General features: G+C 39.1%; 1 protein-coding gene across 4 annotated transcripts in view; it reads left to right on the top strand.

Moving 5' to 3' along the window:
* Window positions 1-15,078, top strand: part of LOC110288140 (vomeronasal type-2 receptor 26-like) — a 46,033-nt gene that overhangs the window by 13,465 nt on the left and 17,490 nt on the right. The window lies entirely within an intron of this gene.

The following is a 15,078-nucleotide window of genomic DNA, read 5'->3' as shown; positions in this document are numbered from 1 at the left end:
CTGAGGAACTAAGGACACCTTGCAGTAACAGCAAGGGTGAAAAGCCAGAGGCTAGCTAAGGGACTAAGCCTATATCTATCAAAATAAGAACTAATCTTTGTAAATATATATGAAATTTCTACTTCCCTAGCTCTCCTGGTAAATCTAAATCTTATCTTAGACTGAAAAGCCACATGCTGGGATGTCCCTGGAAGGGAGATTAGCAGAACCACCTGTTTGCTCTTAGGGGCGGGGCGGAGAACCGGAGAATGTAGATTGACCTGCTTGAGAGAAGGAAGAATACTAAACAATGAGAGTGTAGTAATGTAAATTTTCTGTTTGGAGAAGTCAAGGTACTTTATTTAGATGCAAATTGTAAAGCTAAAGTTAATCTCCGGCCTCTTGTAGGGGAATTGGCTCAGAGGAAACAGTGTTTTTTTTTTTTTTTTTTTTTTTTTTTTTTTTTGAGAGCTTCCACTCCCAGCTCAAGAGGAATTTTAGTCTTTAGAATGATACTTATGAGGAGAGACAGAATCTGTGTTTACCTGACGAATTAATCTCTCTGGTAGCCACCGTGCTTCATCTTCATCTCGTGAAAAAACACAAACCGAGCCTCTTCCCCAGATTAGAACTGGATCTGGACCCTTCCATTTATTAGTCAGGGCGTCCTTCCATTTTACCAATGCATAAGAATTAGAAGTAACTGGGTGCCAGTGGCGTTCCGCTGCAGACTGACCTTTAATGTCAGTTTGCAAAAAGTTTAGGACAAATAAGGTAAAGGCAAGATGAGCCTTTGGTGACCTTGGGGGAAATGCTCTGAATTAACTTTGCTAGGTAATTTAGAATATAGGAATCTCTAATAATTGAACTGAATATTAGACCAGTCTAAGATTGAGTTAGAATGGCTGGTCACACTGAAGAAGAGTGAAAAATCATTATGACTCTATTAAATGACTAATTTTACTAAGTCTGAATATACAGTCTCTGATGTACTATTGCCATAAAGTTAAAAGGCTAGAAGCTAGTCTAAACTGGAAAAATGACAAGCAAGGATGGATCTAAAACATGAATTTAATCCTTTAGTCCTTTTAATCAGGACACTGAGTTAACTTACCTGTCAGCTCAGCACACGAATTACCAATATGCTTCTGCAGCGTTCTGTGGAGAGAACCTGTCTTTCCCTTTCCTAATAAGGTAGCTGTTTTAGGATCAATCTATAAGCCAATAAGTAGATCCTTTTAAGATACTACAAGGCATTTATTAAATTTGACATTTTATTTTCAAATTTTGAAAATAAAGGTATGTTTTAAATAGTGTGCATGGAAATGCACTAAATAGTATATATGGGGATACAATTTCTCTCTTTTGTCTTTTAAGAGGTTAAAGTTTAAAATTTTACAATATCTAACCTTTTGAATTAATAACTTTTTGGACAAAACATTTTAAATATTTGGCTGTAAAGGGGCAGTGACTGATTGCACTTTCAATTATTTTTCTTAAGGAACGGTTATAACTAGAAGGCTAGAAAAGTTATTAAGAGTCACACGTGCATAATTTATTTATTTATTAACTAGAAATATGTATAAGCAATTGTAAATTTGAGAATTAATAGTATCTGAGGGACGAACAATTTTAAGTAATTATGAGCTCAGAGATATAGCATTGACTATCAATATAAATTAAGGTTTGATTGTTCAGCATTTTAAAACACCATCTACAGCACACAACCAGATTATTTGTGCTGGAATAGGGGCAACTGTGTGTCTTAAGACTCCGCCCCACAGCAGCTAGTTGGGCCCACGTGGCCAAAGGATCGGCTGGGAGGATGAGAAAAATGACTTTACAATAATGTTTTTCTGGCCAAAGAATTGTCTTGGGCACAACTAATTTTTAATTACCAATTAACAACAATTATAAAAGCTTTCTTTATTTTTTGTAAAACCTTTTGTAGTAAACTAAAACACTAAATAACAAAAGGATACTGTCTCTGAATCTTTTGGGTGAGAGCAAGGATTTAAGGTAAACTTCCCTTGAGAAGCATTAGTTAATAAAATACTTTCCACTTAGGAAACAATATATACTGAAAGATTAAAACTTTTGGCTTCTTGTAAAGAAGCAGAAACAATAAACATTTTTCTTACATAATGTAAAGCTATATTAGCCATACATAGAGGCAAAATTTTCTAGTGATTACCAGTTTACTAGAAGCAAAAATCTTTGAATTTAAGCATTATTTTAAACATCTGAATAGATCTGTAACACTGTTAAAAAGAAATTTTCTTGAACACAGGGAAAAACTTTTTTAGGCATTGTTTGCAAAACAAAAGAAAAGGCCACAAGCCGCTCTGGGACTGCCCAGAGCCCTGTATTGACTCAAAGGTAAAATACTTTTTAATCTGAGCATCAATCTTAAATTTGCAATCAAACTGCAAGCTGCAGTCAATGGAACAATGGCAGTTTTAACCATAATTTTTAAGTTTTTGTGCAAGGTTAGGATAATATCTACAACTTTGGGAAAGCAAAACCTATGTTTAAAACAATTTATCACTGTTAAAATCAATATTAGAAGCATTACTATCATATTACGAAGTTTGGATATCAATTAATACCTATGAATACCTATTAAAGCAAGCTTTAACGCTTTAATAAAGAGGCATTGCTTTGTATCTTATCTTAAATTTTACTATTTAGGATAGGAACCACATTAATCATTATCTAAACTAGAAATATCTTAAGAGACTCAGCCTCTAGGGCTGCCTTAGGCCACGTGTCGGAAGGACTCTAAACTTGAGTTATCAAATTTAACATTAACCATCTGTAGCAATGTAACAATTATTAATTTTAACCAACAACTTATGAGCTGAATGCGAAAACATGCAGAGCACATTTTTAATAAAGAACCAAATGAAGCAGTTAATTTTAGACCAATCAGAGAATATTAATCTTTGTAGCTACAATCATAGAATAAAAAAGCACTTTACCATTGTCAAACACATTAATCATGAACCATTTATCAGATTTGAAACTAAGAGGCTGTGTACTCGCTGCTTTTTCTTAAAACGAACATTTTTTCCATCAGGGGCCCTCCTGCCACGTGTCTGGTTTTTGGCTGAAACACGTGGCAGCTCTCGGCCTTGCAGATAAAGTTTTTTATACCATTTTTATTATCCAACATAAAACATAGAACATTCATTCATACAGACTGGACACAAACATACATGAATTGAACACGAGAACAGATTGGTGCACCAGACATAAACAAGACACAAAATGGGGCAGAGTACTCCTGCTATTTGGGACAATTTCCTCCCTCATGATGCAGTTTTTATAACTGCGGCAATCCGCCTGTATTAATTTCCTTTTAATAAACCCTTTCCTTTCTCACACCTAACAATGTAGCTTTTTTCCAGCCACGGCCTACCGCCTGTGCCTAGCTCCTCTTAAGCTTCACTGCTGAACCTAAGTGAACCAGCGCTCGGGCTTAACGCTGTCTCAGCTTAGCCCATACCTTCTCCGGTATGAATTTCCTTTATCCTTAAGCAACTCCTGAAAACTAAAGACAATCGCCTGATCCATGATTTTGAACCCTTCTTTCTTCCACCTAAGCAGTTTTCTAAAAAACTGCGGCACACCGCCTGTCTCCGTATCTAGTTCCGATTTACGAACTGCTGACCCCAAGCAGAACCAGTGTTGGGTCAGCACTGCTTCAAACTTGTTCGTATCCTACCGCATCCCCAGCAACACTTTCAAAACTGAAATTTTTTAGGCTAGCGCTAGCATGTGTACCTGTCCGTTGCTCCGATGCTCCTCCGATACGAAGATTCTTTCCTTTCTTGTGGAGCTCCACACAGCAGTCGTTTCTCTTAACATCCCTCTGCCATTCTTCAGGTCCCAGTTCTGGCGCCAACTGTTGCGGCCCGCCCGCGGTCCACAACACGAACGGTTCACTGAGAATGGCAGTTCCCTGCAAAGAGAGGAATCTAGACGGGGCGGAAGAAACAATGGAGTCAAGACAACATCCTGATCAAGACTCAATTTAATATTTCCAGACACTCAGTTTATAAAGGAAGGGGGAGGGAACCCAATTTCCCGCCAAGTAACTCAGGGTCCAGTAGCAGGACGAACACGTGTGTGCCTCCAGGCAGCAAGGGCAGGTTCCAGCAGTGGGCGTGGCAGGACGAATGAGCCGGTAGCTCCACCCTTGAGCAGGCAGGTTCCAGGCTGGGGGGAAGGGAGGCCACAGTAGGGGTGGGACTCAATGCTCAAATACTTTAGCCTGGCTTGGGCTTTTGAGGTCTCATGCATGCTATGGAAACTGAGCTCACATGTGCAGCTGCTTTGCAGTGTACAGAAGATACTGTTTTCTTGTAATCATCCACTGGCTTATTCCATGGGGATTCATTGACTGGCTTGTATTCCATAAGGTTATTATTGTATCACTCAAAACATTTTTAAATTTATATTTTGTTTATATTCTTTTTTCTCTCAAGTTCATCTATATCCCTGCCTCCTCACAACCATATGTTCTTTCTCAAAAAACAAACAAAAACTCAATACAACAATCCACCCAAAACCAGGAGAAAAAAAATCATTTCCACCCCCCCAAAACAAGAAAAAACAAAATGTCACACTGTAAGCAAATTAAAGCACACATACACAAAACCAATGGAGTCCATTGTGTTGGTGATTTGCTCCTGAACATGAGACCTTTCCTTCAGTGGTTGATATACCCAGTGTCACTCCATGGGAGAAAACTGATTTTCCCTCTCTCAACAGGTATAAATGACAGTTCAGGTGGTCATTTTTAACCTAGTTGCTAGGTTTTTATTCAGTTCATTCATTCTTTCACTCATTCATTTGCTTTTTTTCTTTTAAAATTTTATTTATATATTTATTTTCTTTATTTACATTTCAAATGTTTCCCCTTTTCCAGGTCTCCCCTTCATAACCTTCCTATCCCATCCCTCCTCTCCCTGCAACTATGAGGGTGCTCCCCCACTCACCCACTTCCATTCTCCTGCCCTGGTATTCCCCTACACTGGAACATTGAACACGCTCATACCTGAAGGTCTCTCCTCCCACTGATGTCCAACAAGGCCATCTTCTGCCACATATGTGGCCAGTGCCATGGGTTAGTACATGTGTATTCTTTGGTTGGTGATCCAGTCCCTGGGAGATCCTGGAGGTCTGGCCTGTTGACAGTGTTGCTCTCTCCAGGGGGCTGCAACCCCCCTCAGCTCCTTCAGGCTTGTCTCCAAATCCTCCTTTGGGGACCTCCAAGCTCAATACAATGGTTGGCTGCAAGCATCTGCCTCTGTATTTGTCAGGCAATGGCAGAGACTCTAATGAGACAGCCATATCAGCAGCTTTATCAGCAAGCACTTCTTGGCATACACAGTCCTTCTGGGTTTGGTGGCTGTATAAGGAATGGATCACCAGGTGGAGCAGTCTTCGAATGGCCTTTCATTCAGTCTCTTCTCCACACTTTGTCTCCATATTTACTCCTGTGAGTATTTTGCTCACCCTTCCAGAATGCATTGAAGCTTCCACAATTTGGCCTTCCTTCTTCTTAGGCTTCATATGGTCTGTAAATTGAATCTTGGGTATTCAGAACTTTTGGGCTAATATCCATTTATCAGTGAATTTGTTCCTTTGTGACTGAGTCACCTCACTCAGGATGATATTCTCAAGTTCCATCCATTTGTCTGCGAATTTCATGAAGTCATTGTTTTTAATTGATAACTAGTACTCCATTGTGTAAATGTATCACATTTTCTTTATCCATTCCTCTGATGAGGGACATCTGGATTTTTTCCAGCTTCTGACTATTATAAATAGGGCTGTAATGATCACAGTGGAGCATGTGTCCTTATTACATGTTGGGGCATCTTCTGGGTAGAGCACCAGGAGTAGTATTGATGGGTCCTCAGGTAGTATTATGTCCAATTTTCTGAGGAACTGCTAGACTGATTTCCATAGTTAATGTCTCAGCTTGAAATCCCATCATCAATAGAGGAGTGTTTCTCTTTCTCTACATCCTTGCCAGGATCTGCTGTCACCTGAGTTTTTGATCTTAGCCATTCTGACTGGTGTGAGGTAGAATCTCAGGGTTGTTTTGATTTGCATTTCCCTGATGACTAAGGATGCTGAACATTTCTTTAAGTGTTTCTGAGCCCTTCAAGTTTCCTCAGCTGAGAATTCTGTTCCCATTTTTTTTAATTTTTAATATTTTTATTACATATTTTCCTGTTACATTTCCAATGCTATCCCAAAAGTCCCCCATAGCGCCCCCCACTTCCCTACCCACCCATTCCCATTCTTTTGGCCCTGGCATTCCCCTATATTGGGGCATATAAAGTTTGCAAGTCCAATGGGCCTCTCTTTCCATTGATGGCCGACTAGGCCATCTTTCGATACATATGCAGCTAGAGACAAGAGCTCCGGGGTTCTGGTTAGTACATCATGTTGTTCCAACAATAGGGTTGCAGATCCCTTTAGCTCCTTGGGTACTTTCTCTAGCTTCTCCATTGGGAGCCCTGTGATACATCCAATAGCTGACTGTGAACATCCACTCCTGTGTTTGCTAGGCCCCAGCATCGTCTCACAAGAGACAGCTATATTTGGGTCCTTTCAGCAAAAACTTGCTAGTGTATGCAATGGTGTCAGCGTTTAGAAGCTGCTTATGGGATGGATCCCTGGATTCGGCAGTCTCTAAATGGTCCATCCTTTCATCACAGCTACGAACTTTGTCTCTGTAACTCCTTCCCTGGGTGTTTTGCTCCCAATTCTAAGAAGGTGCACAGTGTCCACACTTTGGTCTTCATTCTTCTTGAGTTTCATGCGTTTAGTAAATTGTATCTTATATCTTGGGTATCCTAAGTTTTGGGCTAATATCCACTGATCAGTGAATACATATTGTGTGAGTTCTTTTGTGATTGTGTTACTTCACTCAAGATGATGCCCTCCAGGTCCATCCAATTGGCTATGAATTTCATAAATTCATTCTTTTTAATAGCTGAGTAGTACTCCATTGTGTAAATGTACCATAATTTCTGTATCCATTCCTCTGTTGAGGGACATCTGGGTTCTTTCCAGCTTCTGGCTATTATAAATAGGGCTGCTATGAACATAGTGGAGCATGTGTCCTTTTTACCGGTTGGGACATCTTCTGGATATATGCCCAGGAGAGGTATTGCTGGATCCTCCGGTAGTACTATGTCCAATTTTCTGAGGAACCGCCAGACTGATTTCCAGAGTGGTTGTACAAGCTTGCAATCCCACCAACAATGGAGGAGTGTTCCTCTTTCTCCACATCCTCGCCAGCATCTGCTGTCACCTGAATTTTTGATCTTAGCCATTCTGACTGGTGTGAGGTGGAATCTCAGGGTTGTTTTGATTTGCATTTCCCTGATGATTAAGGATGTTGAACATTTTTTCAGGTGCTTCTCTGCCATTCGGTATTCCTCAGGTGAGAATTCTTTGTTCAGTTCTGAGCCCCATTTTTTAATGGGGTTATTTGACTTTCTGGAGTCCACCTTCTTGAGTTCTTTATATATATTGGATATTAGTCCCTTATCTGATTTAGGATAGGTGAAGATCCTTTCCCAATCTGTTGGTGGTTTTTTTGTCTTATTGATGGTGTCTTTAGCCTTGCAGAAGCTTTGTAGTTTCATGAGGTCCCACTTGTCAATTCTTGATCTTACAGCACAAGCCATTACTGTTCTATTTAGGAATTTTTCCCCTGTGCCCATATCTTCAAGGCTTTTCCCCACTTTCTCCTCTATAAGTTTCAGTGTCTCTGGTTTTATGTGAAGTTCCTTGATCCACTTAGACTTGACCTTAGTACAAGGAGATAGGAATGGATAGATTCGCATTCTTCTACATGTTAAAAACCAGTTGTGCCAGCACCATTTGTTGAAAATGCTGTCTTTCTTCCACTGGATGTTTTTAGCTTCCTTGTCGAAGATCAAGTGACCGTAGGTGTGTGGGTTCATTTCTGGGTCTTCAATTCTATTCCATTGGTCTATTTGTCTGTCACTATACCAGTACCATGCAGTTTTTATCACAATTGCTCTGTAGTAGAGCTTTAGGTCCGGCATGGTGATTCCACCAGAGGTTCTTTTATCCTTGAGAAGAGTTTTTGCTATCCTAGGTTTTTTGTTATTCCAGATGAATTTGCAGATTGCACTTTCTAATTTGTTGAAGAATTGATTTGGAATTTTGATGGGGATTGCATTGAATCTGTAGATTGCTTTTGGCAAGATAGCCATTTTTACAATGTTGATCCTGCCAATCCATGAGCATGGGAGATCTTTCCATCTTCTGAGATCTTCTTTAATTTCTTTCTTCAGAGACTTGAAGTTTTTATTATACAGATCTTTCACTTCCTTAGTTAGAGTCACGCCAAGATATTTTATATTATTGTGACTATTGAGAAGGGTGTTGTTTCCCTAATTTCTTTCTCAGCCTGTTTATTCTTTGTATAGAGAAAGGCCATTGATTTGTTTGAGTTAATTTTATATCCAGATACTTCACCAAAGCTGTTTATCAGGCTTAGGAGTTCTTTGGTGGTGGAATTTTTAGGGTCACTTATATATACTATCATATCATCTGCAAAAAGTGATATTTTGACTTCATCTTTTCCAATTTGTATCCCTATGATCTCCTTTTGTTGTCGAATTGCTCTGGCTAGTACTTCAAGTACAATGTTGAATAGGTATGGAGAAAGTGGACAGCCTTGTCTAGTCCCTGATTTTAGAGGGATTGCTTCAAGCTTCTCACCATTTACTTTGATGTTGGCTACTGGTTTGCTGTAGATTGCTTTTATCATGTTTAGGTATGGGCCTTAAATTCCTGATCTTTCCAAGACTTTGATCATGAATGGGTGTTGGATCTTGTCAAATGCTTTTTCCGCATCTAACGAGATGACCATGTGGTTTTTGTCTTTGAGTTTGTTTATATACTGGATTACGTTGATGGATTTCCGTATATTGAACCATCCCTGCATCCCTGGGATGAAACCTACTTGGTCAGGATGGATGATTGTTTTGATGTGTTTTTGGATTCGGTTAGCAAGAACTTTATTGAGGATTTTTGCATCAATATTCATAAGGGATATTGGTCTGAAGTTTTCTATCTTTGTGGGGTCTTTTTGTGGTTTAGGTATCAGAGTAATTGTGGCTTCATAGAATGAGTTGGGTAGAGTACCTTCTGTTTCTATTTTGTGGAATAGTTTGTGAAGAACTGGGATTAGATCTTCTTTGAAGGTCTGATAGAACTCTGCACTAAACCCATCTGGTCCTGGGCTTTTTTTAGTTGGGAGACTATTAATGACTGCTTCTATTTCTTTGGGGGATATAGGGCTGTTTAGATCATTAACCTGATCTTGATTCAACTTTGGTACCTGGTATCTGTCTAGGAACTTCTCCATTTCATCCAGGTTCTCCAGTTTTGTTGAGTATAGCCTTTGGTAGAAGGATCTGATGGTGTTTTGGATGTCTTCAGGATCTGTTGTTATGTCTCCTTTTTCATTTCTGATTTTGTTAATTAGGATGCTTTCCCTGTGCCCTCTAGTGAGTCTGGCTAAGGGTTTATCTATCTTGTTGATTTTCTCAAAGAACCAGCTCCTTGATTGGTTGATTCTTTGAATAGTTCTTCTTGTTTCCACTTGGTTGATTTCGCCCCTGAGTTTGATTATTTCCTGCCGTCTACTCCTCTTGGGTGAATTTGCTTCCTTTTGTTCTAGTGCTTTTAGGTATGTTGTCAAGCTGCTAATGTGTGCTCTCTCTAGTTTCCTTTTGGAGGCACTCAGAGCTATGAGTTTTCCTCTTAGAAATGCTTTCATTGCGTCCCATAAGTTTGGGTATGTTGTGGCTTCATTTTCATTGAACTCTAAAAAGTCCTTAATTTCTTTCTTTATTCCTTCCTTGACCAAGGTATCATTGAGAAGAGTGTTGTTCAGTTTCCACGTGAAGGTTGGCTTTCTATTATTTATTTTGTTATTGAAGATCAGCCTTAGTCCATGGTGATCTGATAGGATGCACGGGACAATTTCAATATTTTTATATCTGTTGAGGCCTGCTTTGTGACCAATTATGTGGTCAATTTTGGAGAAGGTACCATGAGGTGCTGAGAAGAAGGTATATCCTTTTGTTTTAGGATAGAATGTTCTGTAGATATCTGCCAGATCCATTTGATTCATAACTTCTGTTAGTTTCACTGTGTCCCTGTTTAGTTTCTGTTTCCATGACCTGTCCATTGGTGAAAGTGGTGTGTTGAAGTCTCCCACTATTATTGTATGAGGTGCAATGTGTGCTTTGAGATTTACTAAAGTTTCTTTAATGAATGTGGCTGCCTTTGTATTTGGAGCATAGATATTCAGGATTGATAGTTCCTCTTGGAGGGTTTTACCTTTGATGAGTATGAAGTGTCCCTCCCTGTCTTTTTTAATGACTTTGGGTTGGAAGTCAATCTTATCAGATATTAGAATGGCTACTCCAGCTTGTTTCTTCATACCATTTGCTTGGAAAATTGTTTTCCAGCCTTTCATTCTGAGGTAGTGTCTATCTTTTTCTCTGGGATGAGTTTCTTGTAAGCAGCAAAATGTTGGGTCTTGTTTGTGTAGCCAGTTTGTTAGTCTATGTCTTTTTATCGGGGAGTTGAGTCCATTGATATTAAGAGATATTAAGGAAAAGTAATTGTTGTTTCCTGTTATTTTTGTTGTTAAAGTTGGCATTCTGTTCTTGTGGCTGTCTTCTTTTAGGTTTGTTGAGGGATTACCTTCTTGTTGTTTCTAGGGCGTGGTTCCTGTCCTTGTATTGTTTTTTTTTTTTTCTGTTATTATCCTTTGAAGGGCTGGATTCCTGGAGAGATAATGTGTGAATTTGGGTTTGTCGTGGAATACTTTGGTTTCTCCATCTATGTTAATTGAGAGTTTGGCTGGGTATAGTAGCCTGGGCTGGAATTTGTGTTCTTTTAGTGTCTGTATAACATCCGTCCAGGATCTTCTGGCTTTCATAGTCTCTGGTGAAAAATCTGGTGTAATTCTGATAGGCTTGCCTTTGTATGTTACTTGGCCTTTTTCTCTTACTGCTTTTAGTATTCTATCTTTATTTAGAGCATTTGTTGTTCTGATTATTATGTGTCGGGAGGTATTTCTTTTCTGGTCCAGTCTATTTGGAGTTCTGTAGGCTTCTTGTATGTTCATGGGCATCTCTTTCTTATATTTGGGAAGTTTTCTTCTATAATTTTGTTGAAGATGTTTGCTGGTCCTTTGAGTTGAAAATCTTCATTCTCATCCACTCCTATTATCCGTAGGTTTGGTCTTCTCATTGTGTCCTGTATTTCTTGGATGTTTTGAGTTAGGATCTTTTTGCATTTTACATTTTCCTTGATTGTTGTGCCGATGTTCTCTATGCAATCTTCTGCACCTGAGATTCTCTCTTCCATCTCTTGTATTCTGTTGCTGATGCTGGTATCTATGGTTCCAGATTTCTTTCCTAGGGTTTCTATCTCCAGTGTTGCCTCATTTTGGGTTTTCTTTATTGTGTCTACTTCCCTTTTTAGGTCTAGTATGGTTTTGTTCAATTCCATCATCTGTTTGGATGTGTTTTCCTGTTTTTCATTAAGGACTTCTACCTGTTTGATTAGGTTATCCTGTTTTTCTTTAAGGATTTGTAACTCTTTAGCAGTGTTCTCCTGCAATTCTTTAAGGGATTTTTGTGCTTCCTCTTTATTGTCTTCTACCTGTTTACCAGTGTTCCTTTGTATTTCTTTAAGTGTGTTATTAAAGTCCTTCTTGAAGTCCTCTACCATCATCAGGAGATATGCTTTTAGATCCGTGTCTAGCTTTTCCGGTGTGTTGGGGTGCCCTGGACTGGGCGAAGTGGGAGTGCTGGGTTCTGATGATGGTGAGTGGTCTTGGTTTCTGTTAGTAAGATTATTACGTTTACCTTTCGCCATCTGGTAATCTCTGGGGTTAGTTGTTGTCGTTGTCACTGTTTAAAGATTGGAGCAGAAGGTGTGTTCCACTCACCAGCAGTCTCAAAATCCTGTGGCGGGGGTTGTGGGTAGCTGGCAGTACCCCGGTGCTGATCTGGCCGGATGAGGCCTGTGGCCCTACTCTGGCCGGTTTCTGCTTCCCTAACTAATGCAGTCTCAGGTCCCGCGCAATTGGATTGGAGCAGAAGCTGTGTTCCACTCTCCAGCAGTCTCAAAATCCTGTGGCGGGGGTCGTGGGTAGCTGGCGGGTGTTGTGGGTAGCTGGCGGGTGTCAGCCAACCCTACGCTCTAGCTACCCCGGTGCTGATCAGGCCGGATGAGGCCTGTGGCCCTACTCAGGCTGGTTTCTGCTTCCCTAACTAATGCAGTCTCAGGTCCCGTGCACAATTGGATTGGAGCAGAAGCTGTGTTCCACTCACCAGAAGTCTTAAGATCCTGTGGCGGGTGTTGTGGGTAGCTGGCGAGTGTCAGCCGACCCTGCGCCCTAGCTACCCTGGTGCTTTTCTGACCGGAAGAGCTGTTCCCATTTTTAAAATAGGGTCATTTGTTTCTTGGGAGTCTAACTTCTTGAATTCATTGTATATATTAGATATTGACTCTCTATTAGATGTTGGATTGCATAAAGATCTTTTCCCAATCTGCTGGTTGCTGTTTTGTCCTATTGACAGTGTCCTTTGCCTTACAGAAGCTTTGCAATTTTATGAGGTCCCATTTGTTGATTCTTGATCTAGAGCATAAGTCATTGGTGTTCTATTCAGGAATGTTTCCCGTTGTGTCTATGTGTTTGAGACTTTTCCACACTTTCTTTTCTATTGGATTCAGTATATCTTGTTTTACATGGAGGTCCTTGATTGACTTGGACTTGAGGTTTGTACAAGCAGATAAGAATGGATCAATTTGCATTCTTCTACATGTTGACTACCAGTTGAACCAGCACCATTTTTTGACAATGCTGTCTTTTTTCCACTGGGTGTTTTTTTTTTTTCCTCTATGTCAAAGATCAAGTGACCGGAGGTTGTGTGGATTCATTTCTGGGTCTTCAATTCTATTCCATTGACTTATCTGACTGTCATTGTACCAATACCATGCAGATTTTTCCCCCACAATTGCTCTGTAGTACAGCTTGATTCCCCAAGAAGTTCTTTTATTGTTGAGAATACTTTTCCCTATCCTGGGTTTTTTGTTATTCCAGATGAATTTGAGAATTGCTCTTTCTAACTCTATGAAGAATTGAGTTGGAATTTTAATTGGGATTATATTGAATCTGTACACTGCTTTCAGCATGATGGCCATTTTACTATATCAATCCTGCCAATCCATGAGAATGGGAGTCTGAGATCTTCTTCGATTTTTTTTTCTTCAGAGGAATGTTATTGATTTGTTTGAGTTAATTTTATATCCAGACACTTTGCTGAAGGTGTTTATCTGCTATAGGTGTATACTATCATATCATCTGTAAATAGTGATATTTTGACTTCTTCCTTTCCAATTTGTATCCTTTTGACCTCCTTTTGTTGTCTAATTACTCTGGCTAGGACTTCAAGTAACATATTGAATAGATAGGGAGAGAGAGAGAGAGAGAGAGAGAGAGAGAGAGAGAGAGAGAGAGAGAGAGAGAGAGTCTTGTTTAGTCCCTGATTTTAGGAGGATTGTTTCAAGTTTCTCTCAATTTAATTTGATGTTGGCTACTGGTTTGCTATATATTGCTTTTACTGTTTTTAGGTATCGACCTTTAATTCCTGATCTTTCCAAGACTTTTATCATGATGGGGTGTTGAATTTTGTCAAATGCTTTTTCAGCATTTAATGAAATGAACATGCGGTTTTTTTCTTTGAACTTGTTTATATAGTGGATTATGTTGATGGATTTCCATATATTAAACCTTCCTTGCTTCTCTGGGATGAAGCCTATTTGATTGTGGTTTATGATCATTTTGAGTTGTTCTTGGATTCGGTTAGCGAGAATTTTATTGAGGATTTTTTCATCGATATTTATAAGGGAAATTGGTCTGAGGTTCTCTTTGTTGGGTCTTTGTGTGATTTAGGAATCAGAGTAATTGTGGCTTCATACAATGAACTGGGTAGTGCTCCTTCTGTTTTTATTTTGTGGAATAGTTTGAAGAGTATTGGTATTAGGTCTTCTTTGAAGGTCTGAATTCTTCACTAAACCCATCTGGTCCTGGGCTTTTTTTGTTTGGAAGACTTTTAATGACTGCTTCTATTTCGTTAGGGGAAATGGGACTGTTTAGATGATTTATCTGATCCGTATTTAACTTTGGTGTCTGTCTAGAAAATTGCCCATTGCCTTCAGATTTTCCAGTTTTGTTGAGTAAAGGCTTTTGTAGTAGGATTTGATGATTTTTTTGAATTTCCTCCATTTGTGTTGTTATATTTCCCTTTTCATTTCTGATTTTATTAATTTGGATACTGTCTTTGTACTCTCTGGTTAGTCTGTCTAAGGGTTTATCTATCCTGTTGATTTAGTCAAATAACCAGTTCCTGATTTTGTTGATTCTTTGTATAGTTCATTCTGTTTCTACTTGGTTGATTTCAGGCCTGAGTTTGATTGTTTACTGCTATCTACTCCTGTTCAGTCTATTTGCTTCTTTTTGTTCTAGAGCTTTCAAATATGCTGTTAAGCTGCTAGTGTATGCTCTCTCCAGTTTCTTTTTGGAGGCACCCAGAGGTATGAGTTTTCCTCTTATACAGCTTTCATTGTGTCCCATAAGTTTGGGTATGTTGTGGCTTCATTTTCATTAAATTCTAAAAAGTCTTCAATTTCTTTCTTTATTTCTTCCTTGACCAAGGTTATCATTGAGTAGAATGTTGTTTAGCTTCTATGTATTTGTGAGATTTCTGTTGTTTTTGTTGCTATTGAAGACTAGTCTTAATCCATAGTGATCTGATAGGAGGCATGGAATTATTTCAATCTTCTTGTATCTGTTTAGGTCTGTCTTGTGACTAATTATATGGTCAGTTTTGGAGAAAGTACCATGAGGTGCTGATAAGTAGGTGTATTCTTTTGATTGAGGATGAAATTTTCTTTATATATTTGCTAAATCCAATTGGTCCATAACTTCAGTTAGTTTCACTATTTTTC

Source organism: Mus caroli, unplaced genomic scaffold (assembly GCF_978045245.1).
Source record: "Mus caroli unplaced genomic scaffold, Mus_caroli_1 scaffold_7, whole genome shotgun sequence".
Classification (NCBI taxonomy): domain Eukaryota; kingdom Metazoa; phylum Chordata; class Mammalia; order Rodentia; family Muridae; genus Mus; species Mus caroli.
The sequence above is the reverse complement of the archived record's forward strand: the minus strand, read 5'-3'. Positions and strand labels throughout refer to the sequence as shown.